The sequence below is a fragment of the Miniopterus natalensis genome, chromosome X (assembly GCF_054644295.1).
Source record: "Miniopterus natalensis isolate mMinNat1 chromosome X, mMinNat1.hap1, whole genome shotgun sequence".
In the NCBI taxonomy this organism is placed as follows: domain Eukaryota; kingdom Metazoa; phylum Chordata; class Mammalia; order Chiroptera; family Miniopteridae; genus Miniopterus; species Miniopterus natalensis.
Window position 1 is genome coordinate 79667333 of NC_142103.1, and position 22908 is coordinate 79690240.

The 22908-nt window shown below is 38.4% G+C and overlaps 1 pseudogene; it reads right to left on the reverse strand.

The window, feature by feature from the left end:
* Positions 1–21721: 21721 nt before the first annotated feature.
* LOC107541337 (small ribosomal subunit protein eS8 pseudogene) lies at positions 21722–22346 on the reverse strand (annotated as a pseudogene).
* Between the last annotated feature and the right edge of the window lie 562 nt (positions 22347–22908).

Genomic DNA, 22908 nt, shown 5'->3' on the forward strand with positions numbered 1-22908 from the left:
TTGTCAGATTTAAGATTTCCTGGAGAATCAGCTCTGCTAAAATATAGCATGGTTTCATAGATTCAACTAAAGTACTGTAATTATAACTGGGTCAACTTATTTTATATATTATATTCTTTATCCCAACTCTCTAAAAATACATAATTCAATAAGTCTCTAAGAAGCTGCATAGCTTGCTAGCAGAAACTTAAAGGAAAACATTGAGCTTATTAATTAAAATCTGAAATTACATTTTATAATAGCTTCAGTGTGTAGGTGGTCTCAAGTATAGCACTGAAAGAATTGAGATAGGAGGTTTCCTTGACATAAATAAACAAGTTTGACATAAATTTAACCTGCTATGCTTTAATTTCATAAAATGTGCTACTCAATAATATTGGAATGTTTTGTTTTTTGCTTTTGTATTACTTGGATTAGTTATGTTACAAGCATTTATTTATTTTCTTAAGTTTCGTTATTTTTATTGTCAAGAATATTACAGATGTCCCCTTTTTATCCCCACAGATCCGTCCCACTCCACATCCATCCCAGCCCCAGGCTTTCCCCATGCCAATGTCTGTCCATTGGTAATGCTTACAAACATATCAGTTGTTTGATTAATCTCTCCCCATCGACACCCCCTCCCCACCTTCCCTCTGCCCCTCTGTAATCCCTCAGTCTGTTCCATGCTTCTATGTCTCTGGATCCACTTTGTTCATCAGTTTATTTTGTTTATTATATTCCACATATAAGTGAGATCATGTGGTACTTTTCTTTCCCTGACTGGCTTATTTCACTTAGCATAACACTTTCCAGTTCCCTCCATGCTGTGCCAAAGAATAAAAGATACTTCCTCTTTAAAGCTGCATAGTACTCCACAGTGTAAATGTGCCACAGCTTTTTTATCCACTCATCTACTGATGGGCACTTGGACTGTTTCCAGATCTTAGCTATTGTAAATTGCGCTGCTATGAACATAGGGGGGCATAAGTTATTTGTGATTGGTGTTTCGGGTTCCTTAGGATCTATTTCTAGAAGTGGGATCACTAGGTCAAATGGCAGGTCAATTTTTAATCTTCTGAGGAAACTCCATGTTAATTTCCATAGTGGCTGCCCCAGTCTGCATTCCCACTAGGGTTCCCTTTTTCTCCACACCCTCACCAGCACTTGTAGTTCCTTGATTTGTTGAGGGTAGCCATTTTCACAGGTGTGAAGTGATACGTCATTGTGGTTTTAATTTACATCTCTCTGGTGATTAGCAATATTGAGCATTTTTCATGTCTCATAGCCATTTGTATGTCTTCTTTGGAGAAACAACTATTTAGGTCCTTTGCTTATTTTTTAATTGGGTTTTTTGTCTTCCTTTTGTTAAGTTGTATAAGTTCCTTATATATTCTGGATATTAACCCTTTATCTGATGTATCATTGGCAAATATATTCTCACATACAGTGGGTTCCCTTTTCGTTTCGTTGATGGTTTTCTTGCTGTGCAGAAGCTTTTTATTTTATTATTTTTTAATTTTTAAATTTTATTTTTGTTTAAAATATTACAGATGTCTCTTTTTCTTCCCAATGACTCGTTCTACCCCGTCCCATCTCCCTTCCCAGTCCCTCTCCCCACCATTGTCCGTGTCCTTGGGTTGTGCATATATGCATATAAATTCTTTGGTTACTCTCTCCCCCTCCACCCCCAGCACTCCTCCATCCCTCTGACATTCGTCAGTCTCATCTATGCTTCCATGTCATTGAATCTATTCTGTCCAGCAGTTTATTAAGTTCTTTAGATTCCATGTATAAGCGAGATCATGTGATGTTTGTCTTTCTCTGCCTGACTTATTTCACTTAGCATCATTTTCTCCAGGTCCATCCATCCTGTCCCAAAGGGTATGAGATTCTGCCTTTACAGCTGCATAGTATTCCATGGTGTAAATGTCCCACAGGTTTTTTTATCCACTCATCTAATGATGGGCACTTGGGCTGTTTCCAGATCTTACTATTGTAAACTGTGCTGCTATGAACATCGGGGTACACATATTCTTTCTGATGAATGTTTCAGGATTCTTAGGATACATTTCTAGGAGTGGAATCACTGGGTCAAAGGGCAGCTCCATTTTTAACTTTTTGAAAAACCTCCATACTGTTTTCCATAGTGGTTGCACCAGTCTGCATTCCCACCAGCTGTGTACTAGTGTTCCCCTTTCTCCACATCCTCACCAGTACATGTCGTTTGTTGATTTGTTGATGGCAGCTATTCTGACCGGTGTGAAGTGATACCTCATTGTGGTTTTAATTTGCATCTTTCTGATGATTAGCGATGATGAGCATTTTCTCATATGTCTCTTGGCCATCTGTATTTCTTCTTTGGAGAAGTGTCTGTTCAGGACCTTTGCCCATTTCTTAATTGGGTTCTTTGTCTTCCTCTTGCTAACTAATATGAGTTCTTTGTACACTTTGGAAATTAGCCCCTTATCAGATACATCCTTGGCAAATATGTTTTCCCAGACTGTGGGGTTCCTTTGTATTTTGAGGCTGTTTTCTTTTGCTGTGCAGAAGCTTTTTAGTTTGATGCAGTCCCATATGTTTATTTTTTCTTTTGTTTCTCTTGCCCTAGGAGATGTATCAGTGAAAAGTCCACTAGGTGGGATGTCTGTGACTTTACTGCCTATGTTTTCTTCCAGGATTTTTATGGTTTCAGAACTTACATTTAAGTCTTTTATCCATTTTGAGTTTATTTTTGGGTATGGTGAAAGTTGGTGGTCTAGTTTCAGTTTTTTGCATGTACCTGTCCAATTTTCCCAGTACCACTTATTGAAGAGATTTTCTTTAACCCATTGGATACTTTCACCTCCTTTGTCAAATATTACCTGACCATAATGGCATGGGTCTATTTCTGGGGTCTCTGTTCTATTCCATTGATCTATATGCCTGTTGTTGTACCAATACCAGGCTGTTTTGATTACAGTGACTTTTGTAATAGAGTTTGAAGTCCAGTAATGTGATCCTTCCAATTCTGTTCTTTTTTTTTAAGATGACTGCAGCTATTTGGGGTCTTTTTTGGTTCCATATAAATTTTTGAAATGTTTGTTCTAGGTCTGTGAAATATGCTGTTGGTATTTTAGTAGGAATAACATTGAATTTATAAATTGCTTTGAGTAGTATGGACATTTTAATGATATTAATTCTTCCAATCCATGAGCATGTTATATTCTTCCACTTGTTTAAATCTTCCTCTGTTTCTTTTTTCAGTGTCACGTAGTTTTCCGAGTACAGATCTTTTACATCCTTGGTTAAGTTTATTCCTAGGTATCTTATTTTTTTAGTTGCAATGGTAAATGGTATTGTTTTTTTAGTTTCTCTCTCTGAAAGTTCATTGTTGGTGTATAAGAATGCCATTGATTTCCGGATGTTGATTTTGTTTCCAGCTACCTTTCCAAATTTGTTTATCAAATCTATTAGTACTTTGATGGAGTCTTTAGAGTTTTCTTTGTACAATATCATGTCATCTGCAAATAAACAATAATAGGTATGGGGGAAACTATAGAGAAAAGCAACAAATTTATTGGTTATAATAATAAGGTCCCAGTAATTAAGTAGAGAATATCAAGAAAATCTTGGTAATCAAACAAAAAAACAAAACAAAACAAAACAAAGCCAAAAAACAAAACAAAAAAAAAACAACAAAAAACAAAAACAAGCAAAGGTAAACAATTATTTTTAATTAATTTAAAAATTCTTTAAAATTTTAAAAGGAAATTGTTTTATTTTCTCTCTTTTTCCTAAGGGAGGTGTGGGAAAGTCAGTCAGGTGAGTTTCATCTGGGCACCTTATGTTGCCTGAGGGTCACTGTTTTGTAGGTCGATTTCAGTTCTCCTGGGATGTACTTGTGTATCAGCCAACATCAGGAGCTCTCTAGGTTTTGCTCTGGTGTTCTTAAGTAGTTGGCTAATCTGAAGCTTCCTTTGGACCACCTCCAGTTGCCAGCTATTTTGCCTCCCCTTTGTGGTTGCCAGGTCTTACTGCAGAATCTTCTGAAGAGTCTTTATGGTGCAGGCTAGCTAGTGTATCTTTGCTCCCCTTACTTAGAAGTTTCTCTGTCAGACACTCACTGTGGGGAAGGTAGCCTCTGCTTCAAAGCCAGCTTCTCAGTCTCTACTTTATCCTCCAATTCTAGTTCCCTATACAATGGCATATTACAGGTTCAGATTGAATTCAGTCTGTTGCCTTTTCTATATGGGAAGTTTCAGCAGCCTGGGCTCAGTGAGTTTGATTAGAAAACATGCTGGTGGGCACTTAGCCTGCCCAGCGTCCAGAAGGTGTTTTAAGCTTTTCCTCCAGTTCCCAAACAATAGTCCCTGAACGTCTTATTCTTGTATTGTCTTCCTGTTAGGTGTTCCCTCTTCTCCCTCAGGACTGTGCCCTGTAGTGGATATCTCGGACTTCAGTGAGGTGAACCAGCCCTTTTCTTGCTGGGGGTGGTGCTCCTAGCCTGCAGGAGAGGTAGGCATGCTCTGCCCCTTGTTTTCCAGATCTGGTTGGCTGATCTCACAGAGTCCTCATTTAAAATTCTCCACAGTGCAGACATAAATCCCAGCTTTTGCTGGTCTGTCTCCCCAATGCAAGCCAGGAAGGTGGATGCCCATTCGGTGATCATAAACTCAAAAAGGCACAAAGCAACACACAAGCACAGAATCTGCCCTGCAAGGCCCTGCCACCTCCATGCCTAGGCATGGAAAAGGAGGGATTACAAAGTCAGTCCCACAAAACTCCCCTGCACAGCTGATCTCATTAAGGCTGATGTAGCTCCTTGCAGGCTATCCTGACACACCTCGGGGAGGGTCAAAAATCCCAGATTTGCCCCTCTGGGAGATCAGGTGGCTGGAGAACCAATCTGCCCCCCAAGCAACTCCAGTCTGTCTCTGGCAGCAGGAGGGCTCTTTTCCCCTTCCCCAGGCCACACAGCTCAAATGTGTTCTCAAGGTTCTACATAATGGCTTACAGGAAGGCAGAGGGTCCCTCTTTGTGGCTGCTCAGTGCAGCCCTCCAGCCCCTTTCTCTTTGGGAGCCACACACTGTGGCACTGCCTTTCCTATGGTCAGCACCCTGTGTGATAGAAGCCTGTTGTGTCTGCCATTAGAAGCTTTGTTTCACTAGGAAGGTACAATCCCCTCTTCACAGGCACACTGTTCCTCTGGGTCCCTCTGCCCCCCCACGGGGCTCCCATTCCCTCTCCTCCACTTGAGGTTTGAGATCCCAGCTTTTGGATTTCAGTCCACACTCCCAACAGGAGGGAGCTTTGCAGCCTCTAGCCCTAGGACCTCACAGCCCAGCACAAGCTCCAGGGGTATTCCATTTTCTATGTCACTCTCTCTTACCAGACTCTATAATGTTTCTTCAGCAATCCCTACTCAAAATATGTCCACTCAGGTATATTTATCTGGTTTTTCCAAGCTCGTTGTGCAGTATTTTAGCAGTAAATCCAGTCCATGGCTTGGAGCAAGGGCGCTCTGCTTCTTGTCATAGTGCTGCCATCTTCCCCTCGTCTCATCTGTGTATTTCTTATCTCAGTCCTAGAATCAGCCATTTCTTCATGAGCCCTGGGTCCTTTTATTGGAGAATGGTACTAGAAACCAAGACGTGGGTTCTAGGTGATCAACGCTACTGGGGTATTTTTGTTTCTAGGCCTTCTCAGCTGACAGTGCAATATATGTGTGTATACTAACTCATGTGTGAACACATCTAAATAATTATATATGCATCCATCTGTATCTATATTAAGCTAGTTACTTAGGTACCAAAAGGAAATGAAGGAGTGCCCCCCTAGGCTATCTGAAGGAGAACTATTTAGGGAACACAAAGAAGGCCAGTGTAGCTGGAGTGTAGTAATTACAGAGAGAGTCACAGAAGAGTAAGCAGTGGGAAGCCTCATCATGTGGAGCCTCATCAGCCATAATAAAGATTTGAGTTTTTACTCTGAGTAAGATTGAAAACTACTGGAGAACTCCCAAACAGAAGAATGACATTACTTGAAATATTTTAAAAGTGTTGCTCTGGCTGTTGCATTGAAAACATATTTTGTGTTGGGGTTGTGGAAGACAAGATGGAAGCCTCAGAGGCTACAGTAGTTTCCTCTTATGCCAGGAGATATTTTCCAAGAACCCTAGTGGTTGCATGAATAGTAGATAGTACCAAACCCTATATATACTGTGTTTTTTTTTTCTTACACATGTATGCTTTTTCACTTAAAAGAAGCACTTTTTGGCTTCTCTTTGGCATGTCCAAATAGCCAGCATCACTCTTTTTGTGCTTTGGAGCCATTACTAAGTAAAATAAAGGTTCATTGAATATAAGCAGTGCAATACCAAGACAGAAGACCTGATAACCTAGACAACTACTAAGTGATTAGTAGGACTATATACAGTATGGATGCGCTGGACAAAAGATGATTCAAACCATGGGTAGGATGGAGCAGGACTGCTTGATACTCCATTGTGCTACTTGGAACACTATGCAATTTAAACCTTATAAATTATTTATTTCTGAAAATTTCCATTTAATATTTTTGGACCAAGGTTGACTGCCAGTAACTGAAACCACAGAAAGCAAAACTATGGGTAAGTGGGGGACTAGTATATTTAGAACGTCACTGGAATAATTCAGGTAGCTTTGAGAAATGAGATGTCATCAGACTCTGGAATTATTTTGAAGGTACAGCCAACAAGATTACTGATGGATTCATTGTATTATTAAACTTTTGTAACTACACTTAAAATAAAGGCAATAAATTTTATGAAAAATAAGGTAACTGACCCTCAAAGAGATCTTACCTAGGTCTCAGAACTAATGTGTGACAAATCTAAATTCAAAGCTAAATCTGTCAGGCTCCAAGCCCTTAACTCTGACTCTCCCACTCACAGCCTGTTAGAGTTATGGGTGATCATTGAGTTCAGTCCAACACTTCATCTCAAAGAAGAAAAAACTGAAGAGGTTAAAAGACATTCTCTAGGTTCTACAATTAGCTAGGGCCATAACTGAGATAAAAAGTTATATCTTGTGACACCTCACTGGGTCACTTTCTACTCTTCTATACAGCCCTCTCATCTGATAAGTGGGAAAAAACAACCAAAGGTTGCAGATAATTGTCAATTAAATCTAAGTTCACAATAAGAAAGCTATATCATAAAATCCACTTCATACGGATTAACTTTGAAGAGGTATCATAAGACAGGAGTGATATTTATCACACTGCACCCTGAACACTGCCTGTATTTTTAATCATTAACAAAATGATTTAGTTTCTATGGGAAGTCTCAGTGATCCCACTTCTAAGAATATATTCTAAGAATCCTGAAACACCATTCAGAAAGAATATATGCACCCCATGTTGATAGCAGTGTCATTTACAATAGCTAAGATTTTGAAACAGCCCAAGTGCCCATCAGTAGATGAATAGATTAAAAAAGCTGTTGTACGTTGCTAATCATCAGAGAGATGCAAATTAAAACCACAATGAGGTATCACTTCACACCTGTCAGAATGGCTACCATGAACAAATCAACAAAGGACTTGTGCTGGTGAGGATAGGGAGAAAGGGGAACCCTAGTACACTGCTGGTGGGAATGCAGACTGGTGCAACCACTATGGAAAACAGTATGGAGTTTCCTTAAAAAATTAAAAATGGAGCTGCCTTTTAACCCAGTGATCCCACTATTAGGTAAGTGTCCTAAGAATCCTGAAACACTAATCAGAAAGAATATATGCACCCCTACGTTCAGAGCAGCGCAATTTACAATAGCTAAGTTCTGGAAGCAGCCCAAGTGCCCATCAGTAGCTGAGTGGATTAAAAAGCTGTGGGACACTTACACCATGGAATACTACGCAGCTGTAAAGAAGAAGGATCTCATACCCTTTGGGACAGTATGGATGGACCTGGAGAATATTATGCTAAGTGAAATAAGCCAGGCAGAGAAAGACAAACATCACATGATCTCACTTATATGTGGAACCTAAAGAACTTAATAAACTGGTGAACAGAATAGATTCAATGAAATGGAAGCATAGATAAGACTGATGAATGTCAGAGGGATAGAGGAGGGCGAGTGGGTGGAGGGGGAAAGATTAATCAAAGAATTTATATGCATATATGCACAACCCAAGGACATGGACAATGGTGGGGAGAGGGACTGGGGAGGGGAATGGGATGGGGTGGAATGGGGCATTGGGGGGGAAAGGGACACCTGTAACATTTTAAACAAAAACAAACAGAAAGCTGTTGTACCTTTACACAATGGAATATTATGCAGCTGTAAAAAAGAAGGATTCCTTACCCTTTGAGACAGCATGGAGGGACCTGGAGAGTATTATGCTAAGCAAAAGAAGCTAGTCAGAGAAAAAAATTATCACACGATCTCACTTATATGTGGAATCTAATGAACAAAATAAACTGATGAATAAAATAGGTCCAGAGACATAGAAGCATGGAACAGACTAGCAGATCTCAGAGAGAAGGGGGTAGGGGGATAGGAAGAGATTAACCAAAGACTTTATATGCATATATGCATCGCCCATGGACACAGATGATAATGCAGTAAATGCCTGGGATGGGGCAAGAGTCAGGCATAGGAGGGCAAAGGTGGAAAAATGGGGGATATCTATAATACTCTCAACAATAAAAACAAATTTTAAAAAGAAGAAAGAAACAAATGAGCAAACAAAATCCACAGAATCAACGAGTCCTAGCTGCCTAAGAAACAAGCCAGTGCTGCCAAAATGTTTTATTTCCATGAGTTTCTGTAGGATTCCTTGGGGACTTCTATGCCAGAAGTATTAGTACTTACACTGTGGCACTGCCTATTATAAGAAGCAGCAATATTCTGTTCATCTTAATTGGCTATTTTTTCCCACAAAAGATATTCTTGGGGGAAAAACATGAAAATTGCAATCCCTGAAAACAAATCTGGGGCTTTTGCATTTGTAAAATACATTTTTAAACCTAGTAATGCTTAGTAGTTCTTTAAATTCAACTAAATCTACTATTTATTATGCTTTTACTATATGCTAGAAACTGGGATAAGGGATTTGTGCAATGTATATTTAAATATTCAAAACAACCTTATAATGTAAGTATGATTATCTCCATACTACAGATAAAGTGATGAAATGTACTGAGTTGTATGCCTTCTCTGGCTCACAGAGAACCCCAGGTTTATCTCTTCACCTTCACTTTCACAAGTAAATCAAGATTACAGTGTTGGAGTCAGCAAGATGGAAGCACGCAAACAAGAAGCAGCATGACAGTGCTTCCAGTGAAGGACTGGATTTACAGCTAAAATACTGCATAGCCAGCTTGGAAAAACAATAGAAATATAGCTCATGGACATATTTTGAGTAAGGAACACTGAAGAAACATTGTAGAGATTGGTAAGAGAGAGGAAAGCATAGAAAGGGGGAGTTCTTCCTGAAGCCAGTGCTCAGCTGTGAGACCCAAAGATTAGAGGCTGAAAAGTTCCCTCCCTTTGGGAGTGTGGACTGGTATCCAAAAGCTGGGATCTCAAACTTTGAGCGGTGGAGAAAAAAGAACCTGTGCAGGGTGGGCAGAGGAGTCAGGGGAACAGTGTGCCTGCAAAAAGGGGGCTGAGCCTTCCCAATGAAACAATGCACCTCATGGCTGCAGCTCAGATAGGAGACATTCACCCAGGGTGCTGACCACAGGAAAGGCTGTCACACAGTGTGTGGCTTCCAAATATAAAGGAGCCTGTGGACTGTACCCAGCAGTGACCTAAAGGGACCCTCTGCTTTCCTGTAAGGCATTGTGCAGACCCTCAGAAAGCATTTGAACTGTGTCGCTCAGGGAAGGAGAAGAGAGCCCTCCCCACTCCAGAGAGGGACCTAATCTGCAACTGGGGCGGATCAGAAATTTTTTTATCTGCTCTCAAGAGAGCCAGGATAGCATGTGGAGCTGCTCCAGCTTTACTGAGATCAGCTGTGCAGGAGACCTGCGTGGGGTTGACTTAGTAACCCCTACTGCTTGGATCCAAAGAACAAGGGCACCAGATCCTCGCAAAGCAGGTTTTATGCCTGTTTTTACTTTACATGTTTTTTATTACTGGCCGGCACCTCATGGCATCCACCTTTCTGGATTGCACTGGGGAGACAGACCAGGGAAAGCTGAGATTTGTGCCTGCATTGTGGAGAGTTTAAACTCAGCACCCTGTGAGATCAGCCAACCAGAACTGGGAAAGGAGGGGCAGAGCACACCTAACTCTCCTTCAAGCTAGGAACACCACCCCCAATAAGAAAGAGGCTGGCTCAGCTCACTGAAGCCCCAGATATCCCCCACTGGGGACAGTTCTGTTGGGGAAGGGAGAACAGCTCATAGGAGGACATTACAAGAGTATGACTCTCAGGGACTACAGTTTGGGAACCAGAGGGAATGCTTAAAATCTCTTCTGAGGGCTGAACAGGCAACCCTCACACCGGAGTATATTTTGATCAATCCCACTGAGCCCAGGCCTCTGAAAGTGCCCATAAAGAAAAGGCAACAGACTGAATTCAATCTGAACCTGTAATAGGCCATTGTATGGGGAACTAAGATTGGAGGATATGGTGGAAACTGAGGAGCTGGCATTAAAGCAGAGATTAACTTCCCACAGTGAGTGCCTGGCAGTGAAATCTCCAAGTAAGGGACACAGTCAATAGCCTGAGTTACATTAGCTGGCCTGCACCCTAAAGGCTCAATTCAGAAGACACTGAAGTAAGATCAGGCAACCACAAGGGGGATGCAAATAGCTGACAGTTGGATGTGGTCCACAGGGAGCCTCAGACCAATGAGCTAAATAAGAAAACCAGGAGCCAAACCTGGACTGCTCCTGGCATTGGCTGAAACAAAAGTACCTCCCGGAAGACCAGAAATCAACATACAAAACAGTGAACCTCAGACAACATAAGCCACCCCCAACTAAGCTCACGTGGTTGGCTTTCTTTTTAAAGAAAAAAGGGCGTGGCAGTAATTTTTTTAAATTTGTTGGTTTTTTTTAGTTTTTATTTTTTATAATTTTTTAAACTTTTAATTTTAAATTAATTTTTGTTTTTGATTTGTTTTCTCTTGCTCTGCACATTCTTTTTTGTTTTTGTTTTTTGTTGTTCTGTTATCAAGACTTTCTTGATATTCTCTGCTTTATTGCTAGGATATTAGTATTATAATCATTAATTTATTGTTTTTCTCTATTGTTTCTTCCATATCTGTTATTGGCCTCCTTTCCTACACTAGCTTTACCTTTCTCTCTCTTCTTGTTTCATTGGCATAATTTTTCTTTTTTTCCCCTTTCAGTCTGTCTCTTTCTGTTTTTTGTTGTTTTGTTTTGTTCTTCTTTAACAACTTTTCTATTCTTACACTCTACCCTTATTTTTGTGCTTGCCCTTCTTTTCTTTCAGAATCTTTTCTCTGGCCATTTAATCTCCCAGTAGCTTCTCAGTTTTCTACCTTCTATTATATTACTTAATTATTTTTAGTTTTTTTACTATTACCAATCCTGTACATTTCATTCTTTCTCTTTGGCTTAGAATTTGTGTTCTCACTTCACTTTCCTAATTCTATTTTCTCTTCGGTTATTTTCATTGTGATTGTCAGGATATTTTGTAAGTTCTGATTTGTTTCCTGTCAGTTTGGTTGTGTTCTGTTTTGCCCTTGTCAGCACCTGTACAACAGCTCAGCACAACATGGTAGGGTCTGAGCCTCACAGTTAGCAAGCTTGAGGAGAGTCCTCCCATGAATGGGTAAACAACAATCTAGACCCAATCACAACAGGAGAGCCCAAAGAACTCACAAAAGGGACACACCTACAGAATACAGCTCAGAAGTATAAGGAAAATAATCTCTGGGTCCCACCAGACAGTCACTACAAATGCCCATGCCACAAGCATGGGAGATAGCAAATATGTCTAATACACAGACACAAACACAAAGAGACACTAAAATGAGGAGTCAAAGAAACAACCACCAAACTAAAAGAAAGGAGAAATCACCAGAAAGAGACATTGATGAGATGGAGGTAAGCAAGTTATCAGAAATAGAATTCAGAGTAATGGTTATAAAGGTGCTCAAGGAAATTAGTGAGAACCTAAGACACTTAATGGGACCATTCAGTAACTTAATGGGAAATACAAAGAACTTAGTGAAAGCTACATCAACATAAACAAAGACATAGACACTACGAATAAGAACAACGCAGAAATAAAGAATACTCTATTTGTGCCCGGCCGGGCATGGCTCAGTGGTTGAGCGTCGACCTAGGATCCAGGCGATTGGGGTTCAATTCCCTGTCAGGGCACATGCCCGGGTTGCAGGCTTGATCAATGACTCTCTCATCATTGATGTTTCTATCTCTCTCTCCCTCTCCTTTCCTCTCTCTGAAATCAATAAAGATATATTTAAAAAAATAAAATAAAGTAAAATAAATAAAATTTCTCTAAAAAAAAATAAAAGAATACTCTATTTGACATCAAGAATATGCAAGAAGGAATTAAAAGCAGGTTCAATGAAGCAGAGGGTCAAATAAGTGAATTAGAAGATATGGTAAAAGAAAACACTCAATCAGAGCATCAAAAAGGAAGAATACTTAAGTCCAGCCAGGCATGGCTCAGTAGTTGAGCATCGACCTAGGATCCAGGCTATCATGGTTCAATTCCCAGTCAGGGAACACCCCAGGGTTGCAGGATCGATCCCCAGTCAGGGGTATGCAGGAGGCAGTCGATAAATGATGACTCTCTCATCTCTCTCTCTCCCTTTCACTTCCGCTCTCTGAAATTAATAAAGATATATTTATAACAAAAAAGAAAGAATACTTAAAAAGCATGAGGACTGTTTAAGGGAACTTTGGGACAACATGAAGCAAATAACATCCGCATTATAGGGATGCCAGAGAGGGAGGAAAGTGAGCAAGGGATAGAGAACCTGTTGGAATAAATAATGACAGAGAATTTCCTTAAGCTGGTGAAGGAAAAAGCCACACAAGTTCAGGATGCACAGAAGGTACCAAACAAGAGGTCCAAAGATACCTACTCCAAGACACATCATAATTAAAATGGAAAATGTCAAGGAAAAAGAGAATCTTGAGGGCCACAAGAGAGAGAAAAATCAGTGACCTACAGGGGGCCCCCATAAGGCTGTCATCTGATTTCTCAACAGAAACACTACAGGCAAGAAGGTAACAGCATGAGGTTTTCAAAGTAATGAAAAGCAATAACCTGCAACCAAGACTGCTTTATCGAGGCCATCATTCAAAATTGAAGGTGAGCCCGGCCAGGCATGGCTCAGTGGTTGAGTGTCGACCTCTCCTTTCCTCTCTCTGGAGTCAATAAAGATATGTTTTTTTTAAAAAAAATGAAGGTGAAATAAAGAGCTTCCCAGAAAAAAGTAAGCTAAAAGAGTTTGGTACCACCAAACCAGCATTGCAAGAAATGCTAAAAAGATTGCTTTAAGAAGAAATATTGAGAGAAAGGTACATCAGCATAAAGGGGGAAAATGGCATTAAATAAGTACATATCAATAATAACCTTAAATGTAAATGGAATAAATGCTCAATCAAAAACATAGGGTAGCTGAATGGATAAGAAAACTGGACCCAAATATATGTTGTCTACAAGATACACACCTGAGAACAAAAGAGTCACACAGGCTGAAAATGAGGGAATGGGAAAAAAAATAGTCCATGCAAATAAAAAAGAAAAAAAAAGCTGAAGTAGCAATATTTATTTCTGAAAAAAACAGACTTAAAAATAAAGACCATAACAAGAGACAAAGAAGGTCACTATATAATACTAAAGGGATCGATCCTACAGGAGACTATAACCCTTAGAAACATATATGCACCCAATAAAGGAGCACCTAAATATATAAAAAAATTCTTGGTGGACTATAAGGGGGAGATTGACAGCAATACAATCATAGTGGGAGACTTTAACACCCCACTGTCATCAGTGGATAGATCATCCAGAAAAAAATCAACAAGGAAACACAGATTTTAAATGACACACTAGATCTAATGGATTTAATTGACATTTATAGGACGTTTCATCCTAAAGCAGCAAAATACACATTCTTCTCAAGTGCACATGGAATATTCTCAAAATTAGAACACATGTTAGGGCACAAAACAAGTATCTATAAGTTCAAAAAGTTTGAAATTATATCAAGCATCTTCTCAGTTCACAATAGCATGAAACTATAAATTAACCACTTTAAAAAAACAAAAATATTCAAACACATGGAGGCTAAATAGCATGTTATTAAACAATGAATGAGGTACCAATGAGATCAAGGAAAAAATTTAAAACTTCCTGGAAACAAACAAAAATGAACAAACAACCCAAAATCTTTGGGACACAGCAAAAGAAGTCCTGCAAGGGCATACCTCAAGAAACAAAAAAAGTTCTAAAAAGCTATCTAACACTAAAACTAAAAGAAATAGAAAGAACAGCAAGAAAAGCCCAAAAGAAGTAGAAGGAAGGAAATAATAAAGGTCAGAGCAGAAATCAATGACATAGAGACTAAAAAAACAATACAATGGATCAATGAAACCAAGAGCTGGGTCTTTGAAAAGATAAATATGATTGATGCACCTTTACCTACACTCACCAAGAAACAAAGGGGGAAGACTTCAATAAATAAAACAAAAAATTAAAGTGGTGATATCACCACTGATACCACAGAAATACAAAAAAATTGTAAAAAAATAGTACAAGCAACTATATGCCAGCAAACTGTACAACTTGGGTGAAATGGACAAATTCTTAGAAACATACAATCTTCCAAAACTCAATCAGGAAGAAAATCTGAATTGGCCAATAATAACTGATGAAATTGAAGGAGTAATCAAAAAGGTCTCAGCAAACAAGAGTCGTGGACCAGATGGATTTACAGGTGAGTTTTACCAAACATTCAAAGAAGAATTAACATCTATTCTATTCAAACTATTCCAGAAAATTCAAGAGGAGGAAAACTCTTTTTATGAGGCCAGCATCATCCTAATTCCAAAACTAGATAAAGACACTACAAAGAAAGAAAATTACCAACCAATAACCCTGATGAACATAGATGCTAAAATTCTCAACACAATATTAGAAAATTGGATCCGGTAATACATTACAAAGATCATACACCATGACAAAGTGGGATTTATTCCAAGGATGCAAGGCTGGTATAATATTCGCAAATCAATAAATGTGATATATCACATAAACAAAATGAAGGACAAAAATTATATGATTATATCAATGGATACAGAAAAAGCATTTGATAAAATCCAGCATACATTTTTGATAAAAACTCTCAGCAAAGTGGGAGTAGCGGGGTTATACTTCAATGTAATAAAGGCCATATATGACAAACCTACAGCCAAAATCATACTCAATGGTCAAAAACTAAAACCATTTCCCTTAAAGACAGGAACAAGACAGGGTTCTCCACTTTCACACTCTTATTCAACATAGTACTGGATGTCCTAGCAACAGCCATCAGACAGGAAGAAAAAATTAAAGCATCCAAATTGGAAAGGAGGAAGTAAAACTGTCATTATTTGCAGATGAAATGGCATTGTACATAGAAAACCCTACAGACTCAGCCAAAATACTACTATATTTAATAAATGAATTTGACAAGGAAGCAGGATTCAAAATCAACTTCTATAAATCAACAGCATTTTTATATGCCAATAATAAACTCTCAGAAAGAAAAACTGAAAAAAAAAAAAAAACAATACCATTTACCATTGCAACTAAAAAAATAAGATACCTGGGAATAAACTTAACCAAGGATCTAAAAGGCCTGTACTCTGAAACTTACAGGACACTGCAAAAAGAAATAGAGGAAGATATGAACAAATGAAAAAATATACCATGTTCATGGATTGGGAGAATTAACATCATTAAAATGTCCTACTACCATAAACAATTTATAGATTCATTGCAATTCCTATTAAAATACCAACAACATATTTCACAGATCTAGAACAAATATTAAAAAAATGTATATGAAATCGAAAAGGACCCCAAATAGCCACAGCAAGCTTGAGAAAGAAGGACAGAGTTGGAGGGATCACTTTACCAGATACCAAACTATACTACAAAGCCATTATAATCAAAACAGCCTGCTATTGGTACAACAACAGACATATACGATCAATGGAACAGAACAGAGCTCCCAGAAATAGACCCACACCATTATGTTCAATTAATATTTAACAAAGGAGGCAAGAACATATAATCCAATAATGAGTCTCTTCATTAAGTGGTCTTGGGAAATTGGACAGGTACATGCAAAAGAATGAAACTTCATCAACTTACTCCATACACAAGAATAAATTCAAAATGGATAAAAGATTAAAATGTAAGTTGTGAAACCATAAAAATCCTGGAAGAAAACATAGTAATGTCATAGACATCTCACATAGTGGAATTTACACTGATACATCTCCTAGAGCAAGAGAAACAAAAGAAAAATAAACAAATGGGACTACGTCTAACTAAAAAGCTTCTGCACAGCAAAAGAAATCAGCCTCAAAATATTAAGAAAACCCACAGTTTGGAAGGATATATTTGTCAAGGATCCATCTGATACGGGCTTCATTTCCAAAATATACAAAGAATTCATACAACTCAACAAGAGGAAGGCAAACAATCCATTTTAAAAATGGCCAAAGGACCTATATAGATACTTCTCTAAAGAAGACATACATATGGCCAGGAGACATGAAAAAATGCTCAATGTCACTAACCATCAGAGAGATGCAAACTAAAGTCACCATGAGGTATCACTTCACATCTGTCAGAATGGCTCCATCAACAAATCAACAAATGACAAGTGCTGGCCAGGATGTGGAAAAGGGGATCCCAGGTACACTGCTGGTGGGAATGCAGACTGGTGAAGCCACTATGGAAAACAGTATAGAGGTTCCTCAAAAAATTGAAAATGGAGTTTCCTTTTGACCCAGTGATCCCACTTCTAGGAATATACTGTAAGAAACCTGAAACACTTATCAGAAAGAACTTATGCACCCCTATGTTCATAGCAGTGCAATTTACAATAACTAAGATCTGGAAATAGCCAAAGTGCCCATCAGTTGATGAGTGGATAGAAAAGCTGTGATACATTTACACCGTGGAATACTATGCAGCTATAAAGAAGAAGGATCTTTTACCCTTTTGGACAGTATGGGTGAATCTTGATAACATTGTGCTAAGTGAAATAAGCCAGACAGAGAAAGACAAATATCACATGATCTCACTTATATATGGAATCTAAAGAACAAAATAGATCCAGTGACACAGAATCATGGAACAGACTGATGAATATCAGAGGGAAGGCAGAGGTGGGTGGGTAGGTGAAAAACAGTTAACCAAAGTATTTATATGCATATATGCATAACCCACGGACACAGATAATAGTGTGCTGAAGGCCTGGGGTGGGGCATGGGTATGGGGTAAAAGGGGTGAGTGGGGGAAAAAGGGGACATCTATAATACTTTCAACAATAAAGATTAAAAATATATATATTACATTGCTATATGATGTCTCTCTCCCACTATGTTTTGAATGCCTTGAGGTCAGAAACTCTTCTTTCTCACTTCTTCAGTATTTCAACATACCCTTAGAAGTAACACAGACTTTTTTCCTAGGTATTTCATTGAATTTCATTTATTCTTCACAATAGCCTTTGAGATATTCTTTTAATTGCCTCATATTTTCCCCACTGATGAAGAAGGGAATTTTATCCTAGGGTAATGAGGATGGCTGAGCACATGACACCCAACACTGGACAAATGAGATTAACAGCAATTTACTAGTCACATACATTCTTAGTTCAGAGGGAGATAACACAGTGCAATGCAGGGCCACATGAGGGTTGTACTTGGGAACAAAGTGAATCATCAGGTACTGTAGGAGTCAGGCTTTGTAGTACCAAGAGCATTAAATGTTGCTAGGTTCCCACAGGAGAATGAACTTGGCATGTTTGTATAATTTCATGGGCTGGCAGGGAACTATAAAAGCTACTCAGGGATAAGCAGGAACCTACCTGGTACCTATGATAAGGACAGTTGTTTGCCTAGGAGACCTTATCCACCAGAGCAGAATAGGGAGGTATTTGTGGTTAGATCATTAAATGTCCTCCTGATTTTACCAGATGTCAAGGCAGCACATTATAATGAACCTTAATTTTAGGCCTTATACCACAGATATGCATCATTATCTCCATTACAAATGAGGAAGTGAAGTTTAAGATGCTCATATCATGAGCCACACAGTCACACAACCAGCTAGAGATTAAGGTTGAACTCTGGTCCCTCTGACCTTAAAGTGATATTTAGTTTGCAACCAGTTAATGGAACATCTTCTGATTTTAATCAACATTTCAATGTGATTTCTGAGAAGTATGAGAATGGAAAGAAAAGAATGTACCATTTTCTCCTGAAATCCATTTTCAACAGAATATTTCTTTACACCATGACAGAGTCACCAGCATTTGGTTGGAAGGAGTCACCACAACTGCTTTGCATCAGGGTGTGGAAAGAACCATTGTTGGCTCATGCCAAGGTACCCTCATCTGCCTGGTTGCCTATTTAGCTCATTTAGCTGTGATTTGTCCCAGTCTAGGCCAGTCTCAAAAAAAGTACAAGTACAGCTTAGATAAATTAACATGGAAATTTTAATATTCATATTTGTGTTCTTGAATGTTTGTTTGGACAATCACTTCTCCATAATAACTTGTTCTTTTTTCCTTTGAGTATTTTAATAGTTTTTTATCTTCTTATATGCTTATTTTGTTACATCTCAAGTTTTCCCAGACTCTGCTTTAATCTTAAAAGTGTTTTTCTCTAAATACTGAATATAATTTCTAAAATATACAGTAGAATACCTTATTTTTCCCCCTAAATTTGTTAAATCATTCTATTGCAATGGGGAGCTTTGAGGCAGAATAACTGTTGTTCTTGCAAATTTCCTGGGAGCAATTATCTTAATTGTGGTACATTGGAGTGAGGCTAGTGGTGAATAGGGGTCCCACAGGGCTACTGTTTGTGGATTTTGAAATATAAACACCAATTTTTAAGCATAAAGTGTTTAGAAAATTTCTAACCAATTGGATAGCATGTGTAATTTAACAATGCCAATAAACTGCATTGTAAGTGAGTTGACTGTTTGGCTATGTACAGTCTTCAGAACCTGGTAACAAAGACTTGAAGACTTTCAGGCGATTCATGTATCCCAGTGAAAGGAAGTCAGGGGGCAAAAACAAAGCTAGTGACAAGCAAAGCAGCAAGTTAGCAATTGACATCATTCCCCATAAAGCAGCACGAAAGTTGAAATCAAGGCAAAATATATGATCAAATTACTAGAATCTCCTGATGATAGAGCAAAACTAAATATGCAATAATTGACTCAGAAATCCCGCCTTTAGGAATCTATACCAAAATACACTGGTAAAACTATACTATTTGTATTAGCCGACAACTAGAAACAATACAAATATTCATCATCAAGAGAGAGATTTAATAAAAAGAGGTACATCTACACAATGGGGTTCTATGAAGCTAAAAAAGAAATATGACTATCTCTAAATAGTGCTAGATGGAGAAAAGTATATATAATGTTCTAAGAAATGGAGGAAGAACTATCAGAGAAGAGACTTCAGAAACATGTCAACTAAATGCAATGTGTAAACCTTACTTGAATTTTAAACACAGAATAACATCAGCTAACAGAATTATTAACTTTGTGGGTGTATTAATGATAATTTGGTCATGTTTTCTTAAAATATGAGATAAATACTGACATTTTTGAAATAAATGATATAAAGTCTGGATTTGCTTTAAAAATACTCCAGTAAAGAAAAAAAAGTGGGGTTATAGAAGAGTTTAAAGTAAAACAAGAGTGTTGATAAATGTTGAAGTTAAATGGGAAATACTATTTTTGTACTTTGTGTAAGTTTGAAGAATTCCATAATAAAAATTAAAATGAATATGCAAAATATACAGAAATATAATATATATATGCTATATTTATATATATACTACATACTATATATATATATATACAGAGAGAGAGGGAGAGAGAGAAAGGGGCCTTGGTCTCACACAAGAGATCCTGACTCAGTGGGTGTGGGGCAAGACTTGAGTATCTGAATTTTTTAAAAGATCTAAAGTTCTTTGTTAGTCACGTTAATCAAGCAACAGGATGGGGCATTGAGGGTTAAAAATTCTCAAAGATTGTGACTATTATAAATCCATACTGACTACTAAATCCATGATGAATACAACAAATTTTTTCTCAGATAATTTTTAAAATTCTTCAGGGTTCTAAAGTGACATAAATAATATAGATTTTTTTAAAATCTCAGCCTACTTTGATGGTCAGATTTGCTCATTAATAGAGTCCTGGTTGACAGAATGCCAGATACAAACATAGTACGCTTAAGTCAACTTGAGGGCAGGGCCTGCATCGGCTCTCTTTTATGAATGTCGAGTCTTTGCCACTTCAAAGTATTATAAAGAGGATAACAAGTATACCAGTGTAAGTGATTCAGAGTCCTAAAAGGAAGGCCTTTAAGAGAATACAAGGTACTAGTAGTGGTAACAAGGAAAGCCACTCACCCAGTAGGCTCACCTTTGTCATTGGCTGAGGAAGAAGTTCCCAGATTGATGAATGGCATCATCTCTGCCTAGCAGCAGAGAGAATGAAAGGTGCAGAGGCCGTCCAGGGAAGGAAGGAAAGCCACGATGAGTAAGAACAACACGGTCATTTTCACCATATTTGAAAGCAGGAAGTCACAGAGCCCAGCAATATTCCAACTTGTGGCTTACTTTCAGATACAAAAGGCAGGATCTGAACTGGGAGATTGATCCTCCCAACAAACATAAATATTTACTTCAGGCAAACCTCTAAAAGAAAGAAAAAGTACAGATGTTTTTATTTATTTTTATTTGCATTTAAAAATTTTTTATTTTATTGAACTTATTGGGGTGACATTGGTTAATAAAATTATATAGGTTTCAGGTATACAATTCTACAATAAATCATGTATATGTAATGTGTGTTCACCACTCCAGTTAAATCTTCATCCATTACCATTTATCCACCCCCTTTACCTTTTTCTACCTCCCTCCACCCCCCTTTCCCTCTGGTAATCACCATATTGTTGTCTGTATCTATGAGGGGGTTTTTTGCTTAATCTCTTCACCTTTTTCACCCAACTCCCAACCCCCTTCCCTTCTGACAGCTGTCAGTCTATCCCCTGTATCAATGAGTCTGTTTCTGTTTTGTTTTAGTTTGTTTTGTTCATTAGATTCCACATATAAGTGAAATCATATGGTATTTGTCTTTCCCTGACTGATTTATTTCACTAAACATAATACTCTACAGGTCCATCCCTGCTGTTGCAAAAGGTAAGATTTCCTTCTTTCTAAGGCTGATTAGTATTCCATGGTGTAAATGTCCCACAGCTTTTTTATCCACTCATCTACTGATGGGCACTTGGGCTCCTTCCAAATCTTGGCTATTATTTTAAATTAATTTCTGAGCAATGCTGAGCCAACAGCAAAGTTTCTCTAAAGCATTTTATCAAATTGCTTATTTAAAATTTTCAAAACAAAACTGTAAAAGTAAGAAATCTTTTCTTGAGGAAAGTTATCTTTTTTTTTTTTCTTTCTAGATTAAACACCTTTATCATACGAGCTACGATAGGAGGAAAGAGGATTTATTTGCCTTTCCAGGCCTTGATTTTCCTCAGATAAAACTCCAGCTCCTTGCCCTCGAGCACATAGCCATCTGCTCGGCCATACTGGCCTGGTCTTGAAGCAATGCATGCAAGAAGCTTGCCTGCTGGAACTGCTCCTCTAGGAGACTGCTGATTTGGGCATTCTTTTTCTTTTCATCATATTTCTTCTGAATTTTCTTTGATCGTTTTTTGTTTAAAATCTCTTCCTCCTCAGGAGTCAGGTTGGTCCCCTTCTTGTGGCCCAGGGCAGTGCATAGTGGGACTCGTACCACTGTTGGTATGGTGTGCTGTCAATGAGCACAATGCAGTTCTTTACTAGGGTCTTAGTGCGGACCAGTTCATTGTTGGATGCGTTGTAGACAACATCAATAATCCTCGTTTTGCACGTGCAACACTCTGAGCCCCAGGAGAAGTTGCCCACATCCAACCTCAAGGCTCGATACTTCTTGTTGCCTCCCTGCACTTGAACTGTGTGTATGTGGCGGGGTCTAATCTTAGTGTTGGCAGCAGGGCTTCCCAGCTCATATTTTTGCTTCTTGTGGTAGGGCTTTCTCTTGTCCCCGGTCTTGCGGTGCTTGTGCCAGTTGTCCCAAGAGATGCCCATGGCTCGGCACCGGCTGGAAAGAGAGGGAAAGCTATCTTCAGTAAAATTCAGAACATGGTTGGAGCTCACAAGGCACTTTAGTGATCTGTCCACTGTCTAGGGATGTTCCTCAGCAAGCTCAGTGTTCTTAGAGTCTTTGAGATAATCATATGCTGGTTGCTGACTACAACTAAAAAAGTTTATTAGAAATCAATGTGTAAATCCAGATGGAAAATTTATTAATTTGTAATTACTAATAAAATATCTAGATAGATTGAAAAGTCATATTGATAGACCTAACATTCATTCAACAAATATTTATTAAGAACTGTAGTAGGCTGGTTAATGGCACCCAAAGATAACAGGTCTTATCCCTGGAATCTGTGAACATTACTTAATTTAGAAAAAGGGTCTTTGTAGATATAGTTAAGGTAAAGATCTTGATTTGAGGAGATTATCCTGGATTTATCCATGTGGGCTCTAAATGCAATCACAAGTGTATTTTTAAGAGAGAGACAGAGGGATATTTGATTCAACATCCACAGAGGATAAAGCCATGTGAAGATGGAACAGAGAAGGATTT